General features: G+C 42.3%; 1 protein-coding gene across 1 annotated transcript in view; it reads left to right on the top strand.

The window, feature by feature from the left end:
- The window catches only part of LOC310843240 (cilia- and flagella-associated protein 337-like), a 1,288,916-nt gene that overhangs the window by 894,240 nt on the left and 378,643 nt on the right, over positions 1 to 16,033 (top strand). The gene's annotated exons all lie outside the window — the stretch shown is intronic.

Genomic DNA, 16,033 nt, shown 5'->3' with positions numbered 1-16,033 from the left:
TTTACCTAGAAGTAATGAACTGAGTTCAGTGGCACTGAGTTCAGTTGGCCAGGCATGATGGGAGTTGTAGTCAGACAACATCTAGTAGGCCACATGTTCCCCATCTAGTAACAATCTAGAAGTGATCGTTAATATTTCCGAGTTGTTTAAATATTTGTCCAAGCAATATTCTAGTACTTGATATTGGCTTAAGGATCAATAATTAAATATTGTATTCTAGTTTGGATCCTCTCTGATCCCTGGAATGGAGAGGGGGAAAGCCACTGTAATAATAATATTTATTATTATTATTATTATTATTAATAATAATAATATATGTATATATTCACTGAAGGAAAGGTAAACTGCTTCTAAGGAGAAGAAAAAGGAGATTGCAGTTTGTCCACTTGGTATGTATTATGCAGCCTGCTTCTAAGCATGTTTACTCAGACATAAGTACCACGGAGTTCAATGGGATTTGCTCTCAGGTGCATTGAACTGCAGCCTTAATTTCATAAAGTAATTCAAAATGTACAATTGATAGAAGATGGGTAGGAAGAAAATACAATACTGAGGCAATAGGACTTACAATGCCCTCCGAGAAAGATTTTCTTTTAACTTCTTCTTGTTAAATAGTGTCATTTCTCCAAGGATAAATAGAATAGACCTTGATAACTATCATTTTATCAGTATTGTCAAGTCTGAAATACATTAATTCACCAGAGTAGGTGCAGCGAAAATGAACGTTTAAATGGTTTCCTTCTTTAGGGAGATACAGAGTAGGAATGAAAACAATTTAAGATAATTAAAATTGGTGCTAACTGCCTCACTTTTCAGTGGTAAATCAGTTTAACAGTGCAGTCTGGAAAAAGCAACTGTGTGCACCTAACATTAGCACTGGGAAGCATTAGGATAGGTGTACAGTGTTCCAAACGAAGTCTTCTGCAGTTGAAAACTGAGCTTTTCCAGCTCGAATCTCACCTTTCTAGCCAGGTTTTGTTCATAGTGGGAAGCTTCACTGCATATGGGCCTTGATCATCTGCTACAGGGGATCCCAGCAGAATGAGGTGGCAGATCCTAAGATACTATGATGGACTGTACATAATTTCAAGCTACAACTGGAGAAATACATTAAGAACATAAGAAGAACCTGCCAGATCAGGATGAAGGCCCATCTAGTGGCCAACCAGATGCCTTTGGGAAGCCTTCAGGCAAGACCTGAGCATAACAACACTGCCCACCTGGGCTTCCCAGCAGAAACTGCTAATTCCAAGGCATATTATCTCTGACAGTGGAGGTGGAATATAGCCATTGTGATTAGTCTCATGCATGAATTTGTCTAATCTTTTAAGAGCATTCTTTTTGAGGCTAAAGATAATTCTGCAAGTAGAAAACCCAATAGATCGCAGAAGGGGATGAGCTGGAGTCTTTCTCCCTCCAGGAACAAGTTTTCTCCTTAACATTTCTTAAGGACTCTCTTTCCCCTCTGGGCATTCTCAAAAGGCTCGGCCCATCTCTAGATTCTATCATCTCATTCTGCTGCTACTTAGCAATGGAGGTGGCACATGTGCCTGCGCAATCCTGGCCACATTGCAAGAAGAAGAGGAGTTTGGATTTGATATCCCACTTTATCTTTACCCTAAGGAGTCTCAAAGTGGCTCACAATCTCCTTTCCTCCCTCACAACAAACACTCTGTGAGGTGAGTGAGGCTGAGAGACTTCAGAGAAGTGTGACTGGCCCAAGGTCACCCAGCAGCTGCATGTGGAGGAGCGGGGAAGCGAACCCGGTTCACCAGATTACGAGTCTACCGCTCTTAACCACTGCACCACACTGGCTCACAGGTGATAGGTGATTAGTGCACATTGCCCTAAGAATACAGTGGTACCTCAGGTTTAGTACTTAATTCGTTCCGGAGGTCCGTACTTAACCTGAAACTGTTCTTAACCTGAAGCACCACTTTAGCTAATGGGGCCTCCCGCTGCTGGAGCACGATTTCTGTTCTCATCCTGAAGCAGAGTTCTTAACCTGAGGTACTATTTCTGGGTTAGCGGAGTCTGTAACCTGAAGCGTATGTAACCCGAGGTATCACTGTAATGCTGTGGGACAGATTTCCTCTGCTTCACACACTGTTCCCAATCCAGCAAGGGCGCCCTTCGGTCGGAGTCCACTTTGCACAAGTATTTCCCCGGCTGTATTAGGGTGATGAACTATAAACAACCCAATCTTGAGAGTGTCAGTGCCTTCCATTAATCTTTTATATTTCTGCTTGAATGCCTTGTTTAACTTGCATATCCTCCGAGAGTCTATTTCTTCTTGCTATCTCGTTGTGAATAAGTAGGCTTGTTTGACAATTGTTTTAAGTAGACATTTCCTCAAATGGCCACAAGCAGTGCAAAAAAGAGGCGCAAAGTCAAGCCAACTCAACAAAAAAAGCCCCAGTTAGTAAAAAAACAGTTCTTGGAAAGCCTAACATTGTATCCTTCATTATGTGCCATGCGCGCTTTTCAAAATATCCGGAGAAGATAGTATCAGGCACACATACAATCCTGCATTCTAAAGTTTCAGCTAGTCATCACTAAAGAATTAAAATGCTAAAGTGTGTGTCCACTGAGAACGTCCACCTAAGGTGCCAAATGGCCTTTGCACTTTTGAACATGTGACTGAGCAGTCAGTGCATGATCAATTCAATATATCAAAGGCATAGGGTTTGTTTTAGGAAACTAAATTGAATTTAAAAAACCCCAGATGAGGCCTTTGTTAATCTATGGCCTAGATCTAATGGCCTTGGCCCAGTATACCTGAAGGAGTGTCTCCACCCCCATCATTCAACCCAGACACTGAGATCCAGCTCTGAAAACCTTCTGGTGGTTCCCTCATTGTGAGAAGTGAGGTTACGGGGAACCAGGCAGAGGGCCTTCTCGGTAGTGGTGCTCGCTCTGTGGAACGCCTTCCCATCAGATGTCAAAGAAATAAACAACTATCTGACGTTTATAAGACACCTGAAGGCAGCCCTGTTTAGGGAAGTTTTTAATGACTGATGTTTTAATGTATTTTTAATATTTTGTTGGAAGCCGCCCAGAGTGGCTGGGAAAACCCAACCAGATGGGTGGGGTATAAATAAATATTACTATTATTCAACGGCTCTTTATTTGGAGCTTTTGCATCCTGCTCTTCAGCTGAAAATCCTGACGAAGTGGCTTCGATGCAACCAATTAAACTAGCCCTGCTCCCAGGCTTACAATCTAAATAGGGCTTCCTCAACCTCGGCCCTCCAGGTGTTTTGAGACTACAATTCCCATCATCCCTGACCACTGGTCCTGCTAGCAAGGGATCATTGGAGTTGTAGGCCAAAAACCTCTGGAGGTCCGAGGTTGAGGAAGCCTGATTTAAATGGACTTGAAATTGTTTTTTAAACATACACTTTTATTGTTGGTGTTTTTTATTGTCGGATCACAACGAGATGTTTTACAACAAGCAATTCATAAATGAAATAAGTGAAACAACCGTAATCATATTATTTAACAAATCACAGTTAATAGTTAATGAAAGGTTGTGCTGATCAGGTGCCTCCATATTGTGCCCTTCAGATGTGTGATTCAGTTTCATTTCAGCATAAAATGGTGTGTTTTTTTAAAACAGCAACAACGTTAAACTGCCTTAGACCGAGTCAGTCCTGCCTATCCCCAATACAGTGGTACCTCGGGTTAAACACTTAATTCGTTCTGGAGGTCCGTTCTTAACCTGAAACTGTTCTTAACCTGAAGCACCACTTTAGCTAATGGGGCCTCCCTCTGCTGCTGTGCCGCCGGAACACGATTTCTGTTCTCATCCTGAAGCAAAGTTCTTAACCCGAGGTACTATTTCTGCGTTAGCGGAGTCTGTAACCTGAAGCGTATGTAACCTGAAGCGTATGTAACCCAAGGTACCACTGTACTATTGATGGATGTGGCAGCCAGACGCATTTGGCAGAGGTCATTCCCTGTCTTACCTCCTGAACTTTTCACAGGAGAGGCCAGGAACTGGACATAGGACCTTTTGCATGCAGAGAGAAAAAGGAAGAGCAGCTTAATTATGAGTAGGAAGGCATTATCATTTCCCTCGCGGAATAGGAAATTCAAGATTATTGCAGCTCATTGATACAAAATAATGGGTATAATTCATCTTGCTGGGTAAAGTATTCCTATATATGTCCAGACAACCCTTAATACTTTGTTTTTAGACCCTGCTAGCAATTAGCGCTGCGCAAAACTATGGCCACAATTTTCAATCAGTGACCTATAAAACCAAGCACAGAGCCGCAGCTCACTAAATAAAAGCTATGCGAGATGACAATGAAATGTGCTCAGGGTTCCGGAGAGTCTGAGCATCTCACCCTTGATCTCTAAATGTTTTTAATGAGCGTTAAGGGTGGAATCATGCAAGCGCACAACAAAAGAAGTCATATGGAACATGCCAAACAGGAGAAGCCATCAGCACTCTGTATTTAAAACATTTACCCAGTCACAGATTTTAGGTTGGTCATGCATCTCTAAAAATAATCAGGACAGGCTTTTCTGTCCTGTCAGTTTAATTGGAAAGATTTTGTCTCCAAATTAGCTGGGTCACTTGGGGCCAATATACTTCTAAGCATTCTGGCTGCTTTCCATGGTAGAAGAATTACTCTGTTAGCTATCATACTATACATAGTTTTATCAGTGGGTTTGGGGTTTGGTTTTAGTTGTTGGTGGTCTGTTAATGTTGAGCTCCTAAAAAGTGTGTGTTTCCTTCCCTTCCCAGAGTTCAATGTGCAGCTATGTTTTAACGCTTGCGGTAACTATGAAGGTACATAGGTTCAGTATTTCAGTGCAACATATTATTTCCTTTTGCTGTTTTCATGCAATGTTGGGCTATACAGGATGGCAACAAGTATTCATTAATAATAATAATATTTTTATTATTTATATGACGTCCATCTGACTGGGTTGCCCCATCCGCTCTGGGTGGCTCCCAACAAAATATTAAAAACACAATAAAACATCAACCATCAAAAACTTCCCTGAACAGGATTGCCTTCAAATTTAAAATACAGTCATACCTTGGGTTACAGCCGCTTCAGGTTGCGTTTTTTGGGGTTACGGACCGCCGAAACCCGGAAGTACCGGAACCGGTTGTTAAAACGGGTTTTGGCAGTCATGCATGTGCAGAAGTGCTAAATTGTGCTTTGCGCATGCTGTGGGTTGCGAACGTGCATCCCACACGGATCACGTTCGCAACCCGAGCGTCCACTGTAGTTGTTTATCTGTTTGGCATCTGATGGGAGGGTGTTCCACAGGACAGGTGCCACCACTGAGAAGGCTTTGTCTAAAACCCTTCCATGAATTTTATTGCAGCTTAATTCATTCCTAGCTGGAGAAAAAAAATATGCATTTTTATGGTGTGCACAACCAGATAAGTGATAATTTGGGGTTCTGTTTAATCTTCCAACCAGTTACATGTGTTGTAAACTGGTAGCATATTGTGCTTTAATCTTTTAGCAGATTATTCTGGAGTGGTTTCATAATGGGTGTCTTCAAACTGTACCACTTTGTTTTTATATTGACCAAAATTAAACTTGGGGAAAGTGTACATGTCTGAATGGTTCTGTTAGGTCATAATGTGCTTCATCCTCCAACTTTTTCTTCCACAGGACCCCCCCCCCCCCGTCGCCTTTTCATATGGTGTTCCAACTATCACTTAACATGACGTCTGCATTGGTACCAAATATGGTTGGAGCTAACTAGGTTTTTAAAAATGAATTTGCAAACCGTGATTTCAGGCAATTCTGATCAGCTCTAACCACAGCTCTGTTTGCCTCAGTGCAGATGTAACACAGAACTATGAGAGAATGGAGAGTCCTCATTTGACAGAGCAGTATTCTTGATCTGTAAACCATGGTTTACACTATAAACCGTGGTTTACGCTGTAAACTTTACAGACTGAGAATTTTGCAAGGTAATTGCTTCATACCTGCTATAAAGCTGCCATAATTGAAGTAAGGCATTCCAACCCCATTCCCTCAACACCATGAAACTAGAACGTGACTTGAGGAAATAGAAATTTACAATTGACATACTGTTTTGAAATCCGTGATATTAGTGCCACGCAGGCATATGTTTTCCCAAGCATGCAGCTGCATATTTTTATGGAGTTTCGAGTTAACAGTAGCAGGAAACAACCTGGTAGCCTTTGCATTGTTGTTTGCACCATTCCCAGGAGGACTGCAGGAGTAGCAGCCATCAGGCTTTCATTTCTTTTTCACTTCGCGCTGTACTTATGTGACACTAGTGGGGATAGGAATTACATTATTTCAGGCCTGGGCGGCCTTTCACCTGCTCGAGGCTCTGGAAAGCCAGTGCAACAGTGCGAATAGCTTTCCAATTAGGTTCAGTGTCTTTCTTGGAAATGAAAAGCTACTGAGTCCGTTTACCTGGCAGGAGAGGGCTGAGAGAAGCTGCCTCTTCCTTGACAGGGTTTTAGGATGCAGCTTTTAGCCATGGCTATTTTGTGCCATTGCAGCTAAGACAGATTTATTGGATCTGCCTGGCAGGAGCTTGGGAAATCATGAGTCATTTTGGAAGCAAGTCAATTTATTAATGGCAAAGCCATAGGCCATTGTGTAGAGATCTTAACTGGGCCATTCCAGTATGTGCAGAATACAACAGATGACAAATACAAAAGTTAAAAATGAATCCGAAGTGCACTTCCAATTACTCATCTCCTGCCATAGCATGTAACTCCTGACATATTTTATTAAAACAGGCTGGATTTGGATTGAAGAGTGTGGGGTGAAGAAGCTGACCCTTGACCTCTGTGCTGATTCCCTTCCCTGGAGCAGTTTCTGGCAGCAAAGGGGGAAATTCTGTTTCCAGAGGAAGAACTGTGAGGGGAGAGAGACTTCGTGCTGGTTATCAGGCAGTAGATTTTCCCACCTGCCTTGCCCCACCATCCAGCTATAGAAGCCTTTCCGCAGACCATGACTTTGAGAACATTTAGGCCAATAAAGGTTGAATGAATGAATGACTTTGGAAACAGCAGAAGTAGATGGGAAGAGAGAAAAGGAGGTCAGGGATTTTTTTTTTAGAAAATAATTTTATCAGTTGTGTGTTTTTGTTTCTCAATTTGATGCTCTTAGAAGGCACATGTTTTGTGGTATTTTATGCATTGTGACTTGCCATTATTTCTACTGATTGTAGTTCTGTAATTCTTTATTATTTGATTTTATTGTTTACTATCATGTTCCAATGGATTGTTGAATATTGCTTTATTTGATATAATTATATTTTTAAGTTATCCTTTTATTATGATTTTTTTTTTATTGGACCACACATTGCTGTGTGATCTTTGCTGTCTTATTTGTTGTTTCTTCAGCTTGTAAACCACCTTGTGTATAGTAATATAGAAAGGCGGTGTACAAGCTGAAAGTGAAATGAAATGGGGAAAAGCTACTTTCCCAGCACCAATATTATGTCTGCACATTTGTGCCTAATAAGCATTTGAGGTGAGGGTTTGAATTGGGGAAGTGGTCTGAGGGAAAGGACTCACACTCCTTCTCCGTTGCTGGGATTCCATCTACAGTCCTACGAAGAAACTCAGTGTGTCTCGGCTCAAAGTTGACCTGTTGGGAGATCGAGTAATAAAAGAAAACAAGAAAATGAAAGGCTAAACATAAAAGGCACCGAGTGCTGATCAGTTTGGAAGCAAATTTGAATAGGTTCTTGCAATACTGGCCATGAGTTACAGATATGGAAAGTTAAGAGTTGCAATCTGTGTAAACTACCACCAGCTGAGAGCTATCTGTAGGTGGGAGGCAGAAAGCTTACTTCTGATGATTTTCTGCCTGAAAGTGGAGGGAAGAAAATTGCAACTCAGTGGAGAAAAATAAAATGCTTTTAAGTTTTTGATGAGGGCACATTTTTGGGGCAGGCAGAATGTACTCATGAATGTTATTTACATTTCAAAGACTACTTAATTCCAAATCATATCCCAGAATTGGATTCCCCATTGCATGTTATGAATAATGCACATGGAAGAAAAGAGCGAATGACCCACAGTGTCTCTCCCATAATTTAAATTTATTGGTATTCTTAATGGTAGATGAGAAGTTTGGGAAGTAAAACCAGTACTGGCAAACATTTGAGAATGGTGGCTAATTCGCTGTCAACCCACAGGCAATTTTGCAGAAACCGATTTAATGCTCCTCATGCAGTTATCAGCACTCAAGGCCATTTTCTGGAATAATTTTGATTGGTGAGTGAAAGGTGATGCAAAAAGTTTTAAACTGAAATTACCTAGCTATTACCTTGTGGGCATTTAATGAAGGGGAAGACATGGAACCTAGTTATCCTAATTATTATCTATTTGTATCTTAGCCTAAGGAGCTGAAGAATTCTATGATGCCATTTTATACAGGATAACATTTCAAAAATGTCCTGCTGGTGTTACAGTAGTTTTGGGCAAATAGTGCAAAGTTGTAATCTCTGTTATAGGCAGACTGCTGTTTACGACTGTTAGTTGGCAGTCTAGATCAATGCAAGACCCTTTGCAACAAAAGCTTAACTACTTTGCAGATACCTGGGTTTTGTTGCCAAGTGTTCATGAGCCTGAAAAGATCTTTGACTGCAACATTTGTGATACCTTCCACTTTACAATTCTGTGATTCTGTCCCTTCAAATTCTATGGTTCTGGGCTAACTGCAATGCAAGATGCAAGACTCCATGTAAAAGAGGGGAGAGGGTGCTCAATCCTGGAGCCAGCCTTGCACCTGCACACTCAGGTGGTGGAGGCAGAGGCTTAGGAAGGCCTTTGTTCAGTTCAGATTGGCGTGCCATTTGCATACTTCCTGAGGAGGTCACACCTGGCCATGATAACACGTCTGAATTAAATCAAGGTCAGATTACTTCAATAAGATCTATCTAGATCAAGGTTGTTTCTGGGTGCTTGCCCATAAGACTACATTACACCAGCATGCAATGCTTGGTCTAGCTACCAATTTGTTTCCTGGTGCAATTAAGTGCAGTGATTATAAAGGACTGCCTTCTCCTGTTCTGATCTGCACATTGCCTAAGATCTAGATAGACCCTACTCTGTGGATTGTTTGGCAGTGAATCGAGATAGAGCCTTCTTAGTTGTGGCACCCAGGTTGTGGAATATCTTCTTCAGGGAGTTTCATCTGTTTCTTGCTGTTTTCTGCCAGCTAGTGGAAACCTTTCTATTCCAGCAAGCTTCCCACCCCCACCCCCCCTTGCTGGACAGATACTGTTATGGTTTGAGGATTATTTTAAGCTAGCATGCCAGTGTTGTGGTTTTATTGTGAGATTGTAATTTTAATTGATGTTAGATACCTGGAATGACATGTGGGCATTGTAAAGATGGGATTCATAGAATCATAGAATCATAGAGTTGGAAGAGACCACAAGGGCCATCGAGTCCAACCCCCTGCCAAGCAGGAAACACCATCAGAGCACTCCTGACATATGGTTGTCAGGCCTCTGCTTAAAGACCTCCAAAGAAGGAGACTCCACCACACTCCTTGGCAGCAAATTCCACTGTCGAACGGCTCTTACTGTCAGGAAGTTCTTCCTAATGTTTAGGTGGAATCTTCTTTCTTGTAGTTTGGATCCATTGCTCCGTGTCGCTTCTCTGGAGCAGCAGAAAACAACCTTTCTCCCTCTATGTGACATCCTTTTATATATTTGAACATGGCTATCATATCACCCCTTAACTTCCTCTTCTCCAGGCTAAACATGCCCAACTCCCTTAGCCGTTACTCATAAGGCATCGTTTCCAGGCCTTTGACCATTTTGGTTGCCCTCCTCTGGACACGTTCCAGTTTGTCAGTGTCCTTCTTGAACTGTGGTGCCCAGAACTGGACACAGTACTCCAGGTGAGGTCTGGAGTATTATGCACACATTATTGGGCATATCCTTGAGACGGCTTTCTTCTTCAAACTCACTTGAGGAGACATTGCCCTTGCTTTGTTCAATTAGACTTGTCCAGCCAAAGGAAGGCGACTCTTTGATCAAGCCACACAGTAATCCTGCTCTCAGAAGTGTCTTTCCAGTCTGTTTCCGAGATGCATACGGAGCCATGAAGGTAATGCTTTTGGAGTGGATATAGAACCCAAGTCACTTCAGCCTGTGGCTTTCAAAGGCTGTTTGCTCAGAAACTGGATGAGGGCAGTCGGCAGCCCACAGCATCTGTGGCTATAATTCATGATTGCAGCAGAGAGTGTTTACCTGACCTCATTTTTCATCACAGAGAACTGCCAGACACCAAGTTGAAACAGAGCTCTTTCCTAACAACCTTCTATCCCCATCAATACATACAGAAAGAAATAGCCATTTTTTTTTAAGCCTTAGAACAAAAATGGTTAAAGCACTTCTCTGCAGGAAATGGAGAATGAAGTTTTCATGTTCGTGCAGGTGCCTTGGGATTGCTCTTGTCTTCCTCGGATATTACTAGAGTTTAAAAGAAACACCGGCAAAATGCTACACTGCCACATTCTTGAGTTATTGTCCATTCATGCTTGACAGGAATGGCAAACTCAGTGGAGATTTCACAAAGATACAGAAAGCCAAGGGAAAATTTAAAGTCCCCTGAAGCACATCTTAGTTGGATTTTCGTTTTAATTGCCCCCTTATTGTACTTTTTAGCCTCCTGTTTTCTGACTTAGTGTTATTCATTTCCTGACTGCTCCCCATCCAACTAAAATATTTCCTGCATATATTATAAACGCTGAGGCATGCTACTCAGGGTTTTTCCTATTTGGCTTTTTAAATAGATTGTGGTTATTTAGATGGTAAGATCCTTGAGACAGAGAAATAGGGGTAAAGTACACGCTTTGAACTTGGAGAAGGAGCAGGGTTTGTTATGTGTTTGAAAGTCACTTACAGGGCCGGTCCTGCCATTAGGTAGAGTGAGGTGACCACCTCAGATGACGGATGCTGTGGGGAGCGGCAGCAGCCAGGCACAGCAATGGTTGAGCAGCAGCAACATGTTGGAGGACAGAACTGTGTGTGCCACAGAGCCTTCCCTGTTCCCCCTCAGATAGCCTGCTGCCCTCAGGTGTGGTAAAAGATGTTGTCTCAGTGCCAGTATTGACGTTCGATTCAACTGGAAAATTCAACTTCCATTCCAGTCAGATTCTTTACATGAAATTGGAGGCAAGGGATGCCATCTTGTCCTTGTTAAGTTTTTAATGTCTGACATTTTATTTTTATTTTTTGCTGGAAACCGCCCAGAGTGGCTGAGGAAACCCAGCCAGATGGGTGGGGTATAAACAATAGAATTATTTTTATTGTTATTTATTTGCCTCAGGCATCAGAAAGCATTGGGCCGGACTTAGACTTACATAATCTGTTGTAGAGCAGCACATCCAAATTGGGCAGGAGCCATCTTAACAAATACAGATCCCCGGTCTTTGCTATAGGTAAAAATATCTCAAAATGAAACTTGGATTGAGGAAACATCCCTGCCTGAAGTGACTCTTATATTCTGTGCCTCTATAGCAGCGTGAGAGTAGAAAATGCATCTGTTTATTCAGCTACCCGGCCTGCATGTTGTTGTAATGAAACAGCCATCAATTCCAGATGCACTCAGGCCCTGGAGCAGACGCTAAGAGCCTGACATTGAAACATTATGGTCATTTTAATTAGAAATTTTACCATTAGGTATTTAAAGAGGTATGGTCTTCTAATAAAACTTCCAAATGTTTAACCACACCGTTTAATATTGTTCATACATTAAATTTAAAGGGCTGCAGGTAATATACTGAAATGTCAGGAATAGAAGAAGCAGGTGGAAATGGCATATATGTTGTTGACATCTGTCTGTCTCGGGAGACAATGGAGGAGTTCACCTTGGGGGGGGGGGTGAAGTCAAACTGTTGGAAGGTTACAGAGACCAATATGGGAGAGACATGTTTTGTTGCAGCTGGGGCAGATGCAGGTGTCCAGTTGTGCTGTTGCAGATGCACCATGGCATTTCTTCTCTCTGCGCTCCTCCCAGTCACTGCTATGGATGCACAACCTGATTATCTTTCTCCAGGCACTGTGGTCGTCTGCAAGGGATTCCCACATGACAGCGTTGATGTTGCTAGCCTTCACGTCATGTTTGCAGACATCTTTAGAACACAGAGCTGGTCTGCCAATGGGCCTGAAGCATGTCCTTGGGCATCCTGCCATTTTCTATTCTGTGGACAAGACCAAGCCAGCGTAGACGTCACTGAGACAGGAGTGCGAACATGCTGGGAATGTGGGCATGGGAGAGCACATCTTTGTTTGAAACTCTGTCCTGCCGTGCGATGCCCAAATATTCCTGACGCAGCGCACGTGGAAGGCTCCTGGGTTGTGCTAGGTGTGGTTTTTAAAATAATAGCTTTTTTTTTTTGAGGAAATCCAATTTGTATGACATAGTGCGCAGCCTGGGAGTCATTCTGGACTCGCAGCTGTCCATGGAGGCGCAGGTCAGTTCTGTATCCAGGGCAGCTGTTTACCAGCTGCATCTGGTACGCAGGCTGAGACCCTACCTGCCCGCAGACTGTCTTGCCAGAGTGGTGCATGCTCTAGTTATCTCTCGCTTGGACTACTACAATGTGCTCTACGTGGGGCTACCTTTGAAGGCGACCCAGAAACTACAACTAATCCAGAATGTGGCAGCTAGACTGGTGACTGGGAGTGGCTGCCAAGAGCATATAACACCAGTCCTAAAGGATCTTCATTGGCTCCCAGTACGTTTCTGACAACAATTCAAGGTGTTGGTGCTGACCTTTAAAACCCTAAAAGGCCTTGGCCCAGTATACCTGAAGGAGCGTCTCCACCTCCATCGTTCTGCACTGACACTGAGGTCCAGCGCCAAGGGCCTTCTAGTGGTTCCCTCACTGCGATAAGTGAGGCTACGGGGAACCAGGCAGAGGGCCTTCTAGGTAGTGGCGCCCGCCCTGTGGAACGCACTCCCATCAGATGTCAAAGAGAAAAACAACTACCAGATTTTTAGAAGACATCTGAAGGCAGCCCTGTTTAGGGAAGCTTTTAATATTTAATAGATTATTGTATTTTAATATTCCATTGGAAGCCGCCCAGCCAGAGGGGCGGGGTATAAATAATAATAATAATAATTCATTATTATTATTATTATTATTATTATTATTATTATTATTATTTGAAAGCAGACTGTTTCTAGAAGATGGTTTTTAAAAATACTGTTATTTTCAGGTGTAAAAAGGTTACCCAGGAGATTAAGACAAATAATATACACATAATGTATGACGGGTTTGCTAAGTTGTAAGTCAGAAGTAGAGCATCTTCGTTGCATTCAGTTCTCAGCATCTCCCTCTAGGACTGAGCAAAACCTGTGTCTGACATTTTGGAGAGCTATTTCCAGTCAATACAGGAGATACTGAGTTGATGACCCAGTGGTCTGGCTTGATATGAGACAGGCTGCCATTTCCCTACTCAACTGGTCAATATATATGGTTGTACATTGAGATACTGAGTGCTGACTTGTGTTTCTAATCCTGTAACAGTTTGAATTATCCTGCAACCCAACTAATGACACACATTCAGCAGGATTTAGCCAAAGGGGACTGGTTCTCCACATAAGTTGAACTTGGCACATCTGTGCTATGGCAGCAGGACCTCGTTTTGCATGTTTACAGTGATAAATTAAATTAAGGCTTTATTTTCTTTTAAGATGTGAGGTTAATACTTACCCTAGTAGATCTGAGAGCAAAATGAAATTAATTTTGCCCTGTTCATCATTCATTCCCAGCGCTTTCCCTTAAAACACAATTCAAGAAGAATTTACCACATCTGCAAACATGCATAGTGCGATTTCTGATACGAGACACAAAGAAGGAGAGAGGGGAAAGCATTTCAAATACTGTGGCTGCTCTTGGTTTCAAAAGAGTATAATTAATTGCTTCTTCTGTTAATTTAATACTCTGACTAATCCTACTAAAAGGGATTATTTAGAGTAGGCAGATAATGTAAGATTCACTTTGTGTCATTCAGCCGTTTTCAAGAAGACCAAATGGGAAGGTGTCACTGGCTTTGTCCCATTTTTTAAAACAAGTTATTTGCATACTTTAGGTGAAATATTAAATTTTACATTTTGTCGTAATAAAAGAAGTCCAAAAAGTAAAATTAAAGCCATTGAAAATATATGTATGAGAAAAGATTAACCGAACCATCAAATCGCTGGCTCACAAATTCTAACCTCTCCAGGTTGCTCCAAGGTAGATGCTGAATATTTGCACTGAATTACCAAGGAAATAATTAGTATTACATTTCAAAATATCCACTAGACTTCATGTACCATTTATGATCACTTAAAGGACGCGGGTGGCACTGTGGGTTAAACCTAGGACTTGCCGATTAGAAGGTTGGCGGTTCGAATCCCTGTGACGGGGTGAGCTCCTGTTGCTCGGTCCCTGCTCCTGCCAACCTAGCAGTTCAAAAGCACATCAAAGTGCAAGTAGATAAATAGGTACCGCTCTGACGGGAAGGTAAACGGTGTTTCCGTGCGCTGCTCTGGTTCGCCAGAAGCAGCTTAGTCATGCTGGCCACATGACCCGGAAGCTGTACGCCAGCTCCCTCAGCCAATAAAGCAAGATGAGCACCGCAACCCCAGAGTCATCCACGGCTGGACCTAATGGTCAAGGGCCCCTTTACCTTTAAAGGACAGGTGGGGGGGCTGTGCCTGTCTGAGATTGTTGGACTCTCAAACTCATCATTGCTAACCACTGGCCATACTGACTCGGGCTGATGAGAGTTAAGAGTCCTACAAGTATCTAGAAGAACACAGGCTTCTAGATTTCTGGCTTAAAGCAACACTGGGACCCTGTGGCATTTCAGGAGATTTGCTCTCAGGTAAGCATGTATAGCAACCTTCCCAGGCCTGGTTTTGGTCCAAAACCAGATGTTTTGGACCAAAATTCTCATCAGCCCAACCAGGCAATAGTCAAGGATTATGTGAGATGTAGTTGAAAACTTTTCGCACCCCCCTTCTGTGGCTTGAGATACAAAGCAGCCTGCAGAAGACCAACCCCAAGCATGGATGCTTAGAGATATCAAAGAAAGCTACATCATGTTTGCTATTATGATTTTTTAAAATAAAAAAAATTGTATGTCTTTCAGGTTTTATAAGTATGTGTGTATGTTTTATCACCACCCTTTATTTTTAATGCACAGTTTCACATGTGATTTGTTTGCTTTTGATTCTACTATTCTTGATTTTTTTCTGAAAAGATTTATCAGAATCATATGACTGGAAGGGACCACAAGAGTCATCTAGTCCCTGCAATACAAGAATCTTTTGCCCAATCTTTTGTGGGGCTCAAATCCACAGCCCTGAGTCTCATGCTCTACCGACTGAGCTATCCCAGAAGCTACACTTCTCCGTAAAATCCCAGGGTTACATTAAAATCCTATAGAACAATTTAAAACAAGCTGAAGAATGTAGAAAGAATATAGTTGTGTCCGTATGCTTCTGAATGCAGGGGGTGCCAGCTTGGTTCCTGTGGAAAGCGGTCTGCTTGCCATTACTTCCTATGGTGCCCTTGAAAGCTCTCAGAAAATATCCTCTTAAAACCCCCACAATATACGAGAGATGGTTTGCTCTCCCTGTTCAGTTCTAGTTTGTGTACGCCCAGCTGCTCCTACACTGACATGCCTACATTTCAGTGGCTTTGCTTTCAAGTTCCAGGTTTTTCAATACATAATTTTCTTTGCTTCCCTCACTTCAAAACCATGCATGCATTGTTTTACAATGTAAAACGCCAGAGGAAACTACTTGTTCAGTCACCGAGTAGCAGTCGGTTTGCTTAATGGCACGAAGCAGATGGCCAAGCCTTAGTAACCAGGTAACAGATTGTTACATGCTTGTAGGAAAAATCGTCAGATAAATGCACGCTGTTATCATGGCTATCAGAATCAGAGGCAGATTTAGGGCAGTGCGAGTGCTTCACACACACTGAGCCTAGGGGGCGCTGCAGTAAGTAAAATGCTTTGGCTGCATTTTGATATCAAGTTAAGTCAT

The sequence above is a fragment of the Podarcis gaigeae genome, assembly GCF_964106915.1.
Source record: "Podarcis gaigeae genome assembly, chromosome: 4".
Classification (NCBI taxonomy): domain Eukaryota; kingdom Metazoa; phylum Chordata; class Lepidosauria; order Squamata; family Lacertidae; genus Podarcis; species Podarcis gaigeae.
Note: the sequence above shows the minus strand (reverse complement) of the source record. Positions and strands in the feature narration are given on the sequence as shown.